At 46.9% G+C, this 10,617-nt stretch overlaps 1 pseudogene; it reads left to right on the top strand.

Moving 5' to 3' along the window:
• The window catches only part of LOC135539274 (protein NEL-like), an 89,318-nt pseudogene extending 85,117 nt beyond the window's left edge, over positions 1–4,201 (top strand).
• The last annotated feature ends 6,416 nt before the right edge of the window (positions 4,202–10,617 follow it).

Raw genomic sequence — 10,617 nt, 5'->3', positions numbered from 1 at the left:
GTCAGTTACTGTAGCAGGTCAGTTACTGTAGCAGGTCTGTTACTGTAGCAGGTCAGTTACTGTAGCAGGTCAGTTACTGTAGCAGGCCTAATTGTTACTGTAGCAGGTCAGTTACTGTAGCAGGTCAGTTACTGTAGCAGGTCTGTTACTGTAGCAGGTCAGTTACTGTAGCAGGTCAGTTACTGTAGCAGGCCTAATTGTTACTGTAGCAGGTCAGTTACTGTAGCAGGTCTAACTGTGTTTCTGCTGATCAGTATTCCACTGAGTGTCTGTGGCCTTTATCCAGGGCAGTCCAGATGGAGTGAGGCAGGGGGAAAGGCCGTGGGAGGAGCTGGGGTGATGTGTGGGGGAGACTTGAAGGGCAACAGAGGGTTCTGAGATGGGATGGCTGTAGTTTCTGACTTGTGACGACTGTAGAGAGGAGGTCAAAGCTGGAGAGACTGTTGATGAGATGGGATGGCTGTAGTTTCTGACTTGTGACGACTGTAGAGAGGAGGTCAAAGCTGGAGAGACTGTTGATGAGATGGGATGGCTGTAGTTTCTGACTTGTGACGACTGTAGAGAGGAGGTCATAGCTGGAGAGACTGTTGATGAGATGGGAGGGCTGTAGTTTCTGACTTGTGACGACTGGAGAGAGGAGGTCAAAGCTGGAGAGACTGTTGATGAGATGGGATGGCTGTAGTTTCTGACTTGTGACGACTGGAGAGAGGAGGTCAAAGCTGGAGAGACTGTTGATGAGATGGGAGGGCTGTAGTTTCTGACTTGTGACGACTGTAGGGAGGAGGTCAAAGCTGGAGAGACTGTTGATGAGATGGGAGGGCTGTAGTTTCTGACTTGTGACGACTGGAGAGAGGAGGTCAAAGCTGGAGAGACTGTTGATGAGATGGGAGGGCTGTAGTTTCTGACTTGTGACGACTGTAGAGAGGAGGTCAAAGCTGGAGAGACTGTTGATGAGATGGGAGGGCTGTAGTTTCTGACTTGTGATGACTGTAGAGAGGAGGTCAAAGCTGGAGAGACTGTTGATGAGATGGGATGGCTGTAGTTTCTGACTTGTGACGACTGTAGAGAGGAGGTCAAAGCTGGAGAGACTGTTGATGAGATGGGAGGGCTGTAGTTTCTGACTTGTGACGACTGTAGAGAGGAGGTCAAAGCTGGAGAGACTGTTGATGAGATGGGATGGCTGTAGTTTCTGACTTGTGACGACTGTAGAGAGGAGGTCAAAGCTGGAGAGACTGTTGATGAGATGGGATGGCTGTAGTTTCTGACTTGTGACGACTGTAGAGAGGAGGTCATAGCTGGAGAGACTGTTGATGAGATGGGAGGGCTGTAGTTTCTGACTTGTGACGACTGGAGAGAGGAGGTCAAAGCTGGAGAGACTGTTGATGAGATGGGATGGCTGTAGTTTCTGACTTGTGACGACTGTAGAGAGGAGGTCATGGCTGGAGAGACTGTTGATGAGATGGGAGGGCTGTAGTTTCTGACTTGTGACGGCTGTAGAGAGGAGGTCAAAGCTGGAGAGACTGTTGATGAGATGGGAGGGCTGTAGTTTCTGACTTGTGACGGCTGTAGAGAGGAGGTCAAAGCTGGAGAGACTGTTGATGAGATGGGAGGGCTGTAGTTTCTGACTTGTGACGACTGTAGAGAGGAGGTCAAAGCTGGAGAGACTGTTGATGAGATGGGATGGCTGTAGTTTCTGACTTGTGACGACTGTAGAGAGGAGGTCAAAGCTGGAGAGACTGTTGATGAGATGGGATGGCTGTAGTTTCTGACTTGTGACGACTGTAGAGAGGAGGTCATAGCTGGAGAGACTGTTGATGAGATGGGAGGGCTGTAGTTTCTGACTTGTGACGACTGTAGAGAGGAGGTCAAAGCTGGAGAGACTGTTGATGAGATGGGATGGCTGTAGTTTCTGACTTGTGACGACTGGAGAGAGGAGGTCAAAGCTGGAGAGACTGTTGATGAGATGGGATGGCTGTAGTTTCTGACTTGTGACGACTGTAGAGAGGATGTCATAGCTGGAGAGACTGTTGATGAGATGGGAGGGCTGTAGTTTCTGACTTGTGACGACTGGAGAGAGGAGGTCAAAGCTGGAGAGACTGTTGATGAGATGGGATGGCTGTAGTTTCTGACTTGTGACGACTGGAGAGAGGAGGTCAAAGCTGGAGAGACAGTTGATGAGATGTTTTTGTTTCCCTTGGGTTGAAGTTGTGGTGCTTTGAAAATAAAATGGACAATAAAGCATCATTGTTCTTGTTTTTGTTCCAGAGTGGAGAGGTGGACTGCTGGCCCATGTCCTGCCCTCCAGTGGTGGACTGTGAGTTTACCCAGGTGCCCGAGGGGCAGTGCTGCCCGCGCTGCATCACCGACCCCTGCCAGGCTGACACCGTCCGTAACGACATCACCAAGACGTGTGTAGACGAGAACGGACTGACGCGCTTCAGCGGAGCCGCCTGGACCAAACACAGAACAGAATGCACCCTCTGCCAGTGCAAGGTGAGACAGAGAGGATCATGGGAATACACACACAGACAGTGGGAGACAGACACACACTGATATACTGTATGCACTCACACATCCTGATGAATGTACTTATACAGACAGACAGATACACTGACACACATTTACACACAGTGGGATACTGACACACACGCACACACACACGCACACGCACACGCGCACACACACACATTTACACACAGAGTGGGAGCCTGACAAAGACAGACACTTCCAGTGTAGGTGAACAAAAACCCTTTCAGACAGGAACAACAACCTGAGTCAGTTGAATAACAATCAATCGTCCTTTTTAGACAGGAGTGCTGAATGACTGAGGAAGCACACATGCACACACACACAGGAGGATAGAAGGACCAACACACACACACACAAGGATAGAAGAACCAACACACACAGACACACACACACGCTCGCACACATGCACACACACACACACACACACACACACACACACACACACACACACACACACACACACACACACACACACACACACACACACACACACACACACACACACACACACACACACACACACACACACACACACACACACACACAATGAGTTGCCAGGCGCAAGGTATTTGACACTCCTCTTCTTTGCTCTCTGTGTGTGCTGGAGGAGCTGGAGAACATAGAACGTCCAAGGCCTTTCAGACAGAAACAACAACCTGAGTCAGTTCAGGAACAACTCATTTTCAGACAGGAGTGCTGAATGATTGAGGAAGCACACACACATTATGTTCTTCTATCCTTGTGGGGACTTCTGGGGATTTTAGGTCCCCATTAGGATAGAATAACATAATGTTAAACCCGGCACATGCTCACATGCACACACACACACACACACACACACGCACACACACACAATGCACACATTGCAATTGAATGCTCCTTGCTTTGTGTGACGGAGTCCTCTCTCTCTCTCTCTCTCTCTCTCTCTCTCTCTCTCTCTCTCTCTCTCTCTCTCTCTCTCTCTCTGTGTCTCTCTCTCTCTCTCCTCTCTCTCTCTCTCTCTCTCTTTCTCTCTCTCCCTGTCTCTCTCTCTCCTCTCTCTCCCTCTCTCTCTCTCTCTCTCTCTCTCTCTCTCTTTCTCTCTCTCTCTCTCACTCGCTCTCTCTCTCTCTCTCTCTCTAGAACGGACATGTCTGTTGTTCAGTGGACCCCCTGTGCCTTTAGTCTGGCTCCGACAGAAAGATAGTGAGAGCGAGCTCTACAAGGCATCTATCTTTGTACAGTCTCACCTTTAATAAGAACTGAAACCCCTCCCCCAAACCTTCAACATCTTTATACCAAATACCACCTGAACCCACCGTTCCAAGTGGATGGATGGCCTGCCAGCCCAACTCCAACCCTTGGTACCCATCGACAGACTATTGGATGGTATTGGATGTTGTGAAGTCTTCTGATTGTGTAAAGAAACCTAAAGAAGTATCTGTATTCAGTGTCCACCTCTTTCTGCCCGTCTTTCATTTTGTAAAGGAAAAGGACCTTGGTATTTGTGAAAAGTAATGTTCTGGACTTTCTCCACTCCTTTTCTGTGTACATTCAGTTGTGTTGTTTGGTTCTGTATTATGGACTGTTTGTTCAGGGTTTAATTGAATTTATTTGATGGCTTGGTATCGTGTATTGATGAAATAAAGATGTCCATTAAAAAGGGGGACTGGTTTTCCCTCTCTGTATGCGATGTCGGTTTGTTTTATAATTCCACTCCTTCCCCATGGAGCTGAGCTGAGGGGGAGGCTGCCATAAAAAGCTCTATGCGTGTAATATGTGTATCACTGCATGTCACGTGCCGCTACAAACTGATCCACGTGCTGTTTACTTAACGCTGTTATCTCTCTTTCTTTCCATCACATATTTTCTCTCCATAACCCCTGAATCTCTCTCTCCCTCTCCCTCTCTCTCTGTCTCTCTCTCTCTCTCTCCCTCTCTCTCATAAATTATCTGTGTACAGTAGACCTGAATCCCATTTTGGAGTAAGTCCATATGTGTGAAATATCTCAGTACCAGCCACCATAGACAAGGCTTGGATACGCTGGCCCACATTTATCTCTCCTCTCCTCCCCGGTGACCATTTGTTGGTTTAACTCTCTAATCCACAACAGTATTATTGTGGATAAACGGCAGAAATGATTGAATCCTCCAGTGCTGAACAGTATCAAGCCTGGTCCATATGTGTCAGCTTTGTCACCCTCATCCCCACCATCACTACATTTCTAAGGCCATTAAGACTGTAGTAATGGCTCTTGTGCAGATTATAGCTCTGGCCAACGCTAACCTCTGTTAGCATCTGCTATGGCTTTCTGATTCACAATCTTACCGTACTGTGATCCAGGCCCATAGACCCAAATCCGCTTTAGAGAGCAGCCTTTGTTACCCTGCGCCTGGGTATGAAACAGACAACGTTCTGACTTCAGGACTGTATGTTGTTTTCATCAGAAGACGTATTCAAAGTCATTGCCCTTTTCTGACACACTCTAGATTGCATTGTATTCATTAACCAGGTAAGTTGACTGAACACATTCTCATTTACAGCAACAACCTGAGGAATAGTTACAGGGGAGAGGAGGGGGGACGAATGAGCCAATTAGAAGCTGGGAATGATTAGGTGACCGTGATTGTTTGTGGGCCAGATTGGGAATTTAGCCAGGACACAGAGGTTAACACCCCTACTCTTACGACAAGTGTCATGGGATCTTTAGTCACCACAGAGAGTTTAAAGTCCCATCCGACAATGTCCCCAATCAATGTCCTTGGTGTCACGGCTTTCGTCTGTAGAAGGAGAGTCGGACCAAAATGCAGCGTGGTTGTTATTCATTGTACTTTAATAAAGAAACTGTACAACAATAAACTAACAAAACAACAAACTTGCGAAAACCTAAAACAGTCCTATCTGGTGCAAAACAGAGAGACAGGAACAATCACCCACAAACACACAGTGAAACCCAGGCTACCTAAATATGGTTCCCAATCAGAGACAATGACTAACACATGCCTCTGATTGAGAACCATATCAGGCCAGACATAGAAATAGACAAACAAGACATCCAACATAGAATGCCCACTCAGATCACACCCTGACCAACCAAAACATAGAAACATACAAAGTAAACTATGGTCAGGGTGTGACAAGTGGGACATTTGTTTTTGAACAGAGGAAAGAGGCCCTCCAACACCACTTCCAGCAGCATCTGTTCTCCCATCCAGGGACTGACCAGGACTGATCAGAGCCAGCAGTGGGATACAGGGTGGTGCTGCTGGCTGAAATCTGAAGTCAACTTTAGTTTCTACCAAGCGTGAGGTGGTGGGATATTCCACCTCTTACTGAGGAGTACTGGCACTGACTGACTGTGTGTGTGTGTGTGTGTGTGTGTGTGTGTGTGTGTGTGTGTGTGTGTGTGTGTGTGTGTGTGTGTGTGTGTGTGTGTGTGTGTGTGTGTGTGTGTGTGTGTGTGTGTGTGTGTGTGTGTGTGTGTGTGTGTGTGTGTGTGTGTGTGTGTGTGTGTGTGTGTGTGTGTGTGTGTGTGTGTGTGTGTGTGTGTGGGTGGGGTGGTGTATAGGGCAGTGGTGGTCGATGCCGTTTAAGATGAGCGAGGATGGCCTTATTTCTATGACAGCATATTGGATGTATTGGATGTAACAGCAATAGGTTTAGACTCCTACATGATACTCTAATATTCCCTATTCCCATCATGAGGTTGATAGAACCTAGCCTAGGAATGAAAGTTTACAATGTAGGTGCACACAGGTCGAGAGACAAATTTGAGGTGACAGACAGTGACACATGGACAGACAGTGACACATTCAATATTGCCTTGCACACTCTTGCCTGCATCTAGCTGATGCAAACTTTTGAAAACAAGAGTTGGACAAATTCAAGTATGTTTATTGCTGTTTCATTCCGTTTGCTAAATTTTTTCAACAGAATCGGTGGAATGAATCCACACCCATGATCACATGTCAACACAGTTCACTTTCATAGCAGCCACATTGTATTCCTTCTCGCACCTATGCGCTTTCCTTTTGTCACATTTTCCCTTTGCTTGAGGACTTCAATGCACAACACATCAGCTGTTTGTGATCAGGTGAACAAAAATATAGGGTGGGGTGGCAGGGTAGCCTAGTGGTTAAAGTGTTGGACTAGTAGCCGAAAGGTTGCAAGATCATATCCCCGAGCTGACAAGGTACAAATCTGTTGTTCTGCCCCTGAACAAGGCAGTTAACCCATTGTTCCCCGGTAGGCCATCATTGAAAATAAGAATTTGTTCTTAACTGACTTGCCTAGTAAAATAAAGGTAAAAAAAGTTTAAAAAGTAACGTCACAGTCAACATAGCTAATTAGCCAGCTAGCTAACATAGCATCCCTCTGTCATAGCTAGCTAGGTAACATAGCATCCCCCTGTCATAGCTAGCTAGCTAACATAGCATCCCTCTGTTTGAGCAGAGTGTTTAAATAGGCTAAACTAGCACGCTGGATCCGATAACTAAGTAAGTGAAAATGAAAGTTGAAAAAAATGATGAAATCTTGCTTCTCCTTCATTTTGGAAGAAATGTATTTGTTCAAAACTGTTCAACTATATTATTTCTCTCTCTTTGAGTCAACTACATGTTATGCACTGCAGTGCTAGCTAGCTGTAGCTTCTACTTTCAGTACTAGATTAATTCTCTGGTCCTTTGATTGGGTGGACAACATGTCAGTTCATGCTGTCAGAGCTCTGATAGGTTGGAGGAAGTCCTCCGGAAGTTATCATAATTACTGTGTAAGTCTATGGAAGGGGGTGAGAATCATGAGCCCCCTAGGTTTTGTATGTAAGTCAATGTACCCAGAGGAGGATGGAAGCTAGCTGTCCTCTGGCTACACCATGGTGCCACCCAGAGTGCTGTCGAGGCTACTGTAGACCTTCATTGCAAAATTGTATGTTTTAATCGATTATTTGGTGATGTGATTATATTTTGTATAGTTTTATCTAATTCACTGAGGTTGATGGTCCTCCCCTTCCTCCTCTGAGGAGCCTCCACTGGTGTAGGGATTTGGGTTTCGCACGGCTCTCTAACTGGCATTACATGGAGTGGTTGGTATAGTGATAGCTCATCCATGCCGGTGTCGTGTTGCCAGCGGCACCAAAGGAATGGTACCAGCTGGTGGCTAAGTGTCCCAAATTTACATGGCAGTGGAAGAGAGAGAAGAGCCCACTCTGGCACGGCACGGCACACCACACACACACACACACACACACACACACACACACACACACACACACACTCAGACAGATGCCGCTGGGCCACAGGCCTCTCTTTACGTCAGAGAGCATTGGTGGTGTGTAGAGTGCTGATCCTGCTTTATTTATAGAATGTTGAGTAATTTGTCATGATGCTCTCTCTGTTTACCGTGGAGAGTGGAAGGGGGAGGGAGAGGAGGAGAACATTCCCGTTGAGAGACTGTTAGATGTCTTTTTAGATGTCAGAGATTATTGCTTTTGCCATTTGATGGTGTTAATCGCGTTCTATTGCGTCTCGTGTGTGATAACTGTATCCTTTGAAAAGATTGTGTTTTGAAGTTGCTGTTCGTGCTGTGTAGTTTCACCCATTCCTGTGTAGTATCATCCATCCCTGTGTAGTATCATCCATCCCTGTGTAGTATCACCCATCACTGTGTAGTATCACCCACCCCTGTGTAGTTTCATCCATCCCTGTGTAGTATCACCCACCCCTGTGTAGTGTCACCCACCCCTGTGTAGTATCACCCATCCCTGTGTAGTATCACCCATCCCTGTGTAGTATCACCCATCCCTGTGTAGTTTCACCCATCCCTGTGTAGTATCACCCATCCCTGTGTAGTATCACCCATCCCTGTGTAGTTTCACCCATCACTGTGTAGTATCACCCACCCCTGTGTAGTATCACCCATCCCTGTGTAGTTTCACCCATCCCTGTGTAGTATCACCCATCACTGTGTAGTTTCACCCATCCCTGTGTAGTATCATCCATCCCTGTGTAGTATCACCCATCACTGTGTAGTTTCACCCATCCCTGTGTAGTATCACCCATCCCTGTGTAGTATCACCCATCCCTGTGTAGTTTCACCCATCCCTGTGTAGTATCACCCATCCCTGTGTAGTTTCACCCACCCCTGTGTAGTGTCACCCATCTATGTGTAGTATCACCCATCCCTGTGTAGTATCACCCATCCCTGTGTAGTATCACCCATCCCTGTGTAGTATCATCCATCCCTGTGTAGTATCACCCATCACTGTGTAGTATCATCCATCCCTGTGTAGTATCACCCATCCCTGTATAGTTTCACCCATCCCTGTGTAGTTTCACCCATCCCTGTGTAGTATCACCCATCCATGTGTAGTATCACCCATCCATGTGTAGTATCACCCATCCCTGTGTAGTATCACCCATCCCTGTGTAGTTTCACCCATCCCTGTGTAGTATCACCCATCCCTGTGTAGTTTCACCCATCCCTGTGTAGTATCACCCATCACTGTGTAGTTTCACCCATCCCTGTGTAGTATCACCCATCCCTGTGTAGTATCACCCATCCCTGTGTAGTATCACCCATCACTGTGTAGTTTCACCCATCCCTGTGTAGTATCATCCATCCCTGTGTAGTATCACCCATCCCTGTGTAGTATCACCCATCCCTGTGTAGTTTCACCCATCCCTGTGTAGTTTCACCCATCCCTGTGTAGTATCACCCATCCCTGTGTAGTTTCACCCATCCCTGTGTAGTATCACCCATCCCTGTGTAGTATCACCCATCCCTGTGTAGTTTCACCCATCCCTGTGTAGTATCACCCATCCCTGTGTAGTTTCACCCATCCCTGTGTAGTATCACCCATCCCTGTGTAGTTTCACCCATCCCTGTGTAGTATCACCCATCCCTGTGTAGTATCACCCATCCCTGTGTAGTTTCACCCATCCCTGTGTAGTATCACCCATCCCTGTGTAGTATCACCCATCCCTGTGTAGTATCACCCATCCCTGTGTAGTATCACCCATCCCTGTGTAGTATCACCCATCCCTGTGTAGTTTCACCCATCCTTGAGTAATATCATCATTATTTATAACAGACAGACAGTTGTTCTGTTCTCATCTCAGAGCGTTGTCTCTCCTTGGACGCCTCAACCAACAAGGCTGTCAGAGAGAGAGGAGACTGTGATCTCCGTAGTTTCAAATAGAAATCATGTCCCATTTGATATTGTGTGAGTGGGGCTGGGTGAGGCTGTGGGAGTGGGGGAGAGGATGGGTGAGTGGGGGAAGATGCTGGCTCTGAAGTAGAGCCTCTGTGTTCAGATTGCTCAGTCCACACAGTGTCTCTGAAGTTATTATACTGACCTCAGTTCATGTACTTTTATACAGCAAAACAGAGCCTCAAGAGCCCAGGATTCTTCAGTGTGTTGCCTTCATCATAATAATGTTGGATGTAAATAATTGATAAAATACTGATGAGATTGAACCTTAAGTTAAACAACACAAGAATAGACAGGTTTTTTACCCATATTTTCCACTCCCTGTCTACTCACAGACTTGTATATTTAATCACATCTTTTTATCTGAATAGTATTTATTAGTCTCAAACTGTTGCTCCAGTAGTTCTGTCATTAACGGTCAAATAAAAATCGATATCTCATTCTGCTGCCTTAGGCTATGAGATGGACCCATTCTGCTGCCTTAGGCTATGAGATGAACCCATTCTGCTGCCTTAGGCTATGAGATGGACCCATTCTGCTGCCTTAGGCTATGAGATGAACCCATTCTGCTGCCTTGGGCTATGAGATGAACCCATTCTGCTGCCTTAGGCTATGAGATGAACCCATTCTGCTGCCTTAGGCTATGAGATGGACCCGTAGTTTCACCACGCACACCCTCAAGCCTAGTTTCACCATGCACACCCCCAAGCCTAGTTTCACCAAGCACACCCCCAAGCCTAGTTTCACCACGCACACCCTCAAGCCTAGTTTCCACAAGCACACCCTCAAGCCTAGTTTCACCATGCACACCCTCAAGCCTAGTTTCACCATGCACACCCTCAAGCCTAGTTTCACCACGCACACCCTCAAGCCTAGTTTCACCACACACACCCTCAAGCCT

This window comes from Oncorhynchus masou, unplaced genomic scaffold, assembly GCF_036934945.1.
Source record: "Oncorhynchus masou masou isolate Uvic2021 unplaced genomic scaffold, UVic_Omas_1.1 unplaced_scaffold_1672, whole genome shotgun sequence".
NCBI lineage: Eukaryota > Metazoa > Chordata > Actinopteri > Salmoniformes > Salmonidae > Oncorhynchus > Oncorhynchus masou.
This window is presented reverse-complemented; position numbering and strand designations above follow the sequence as displayed.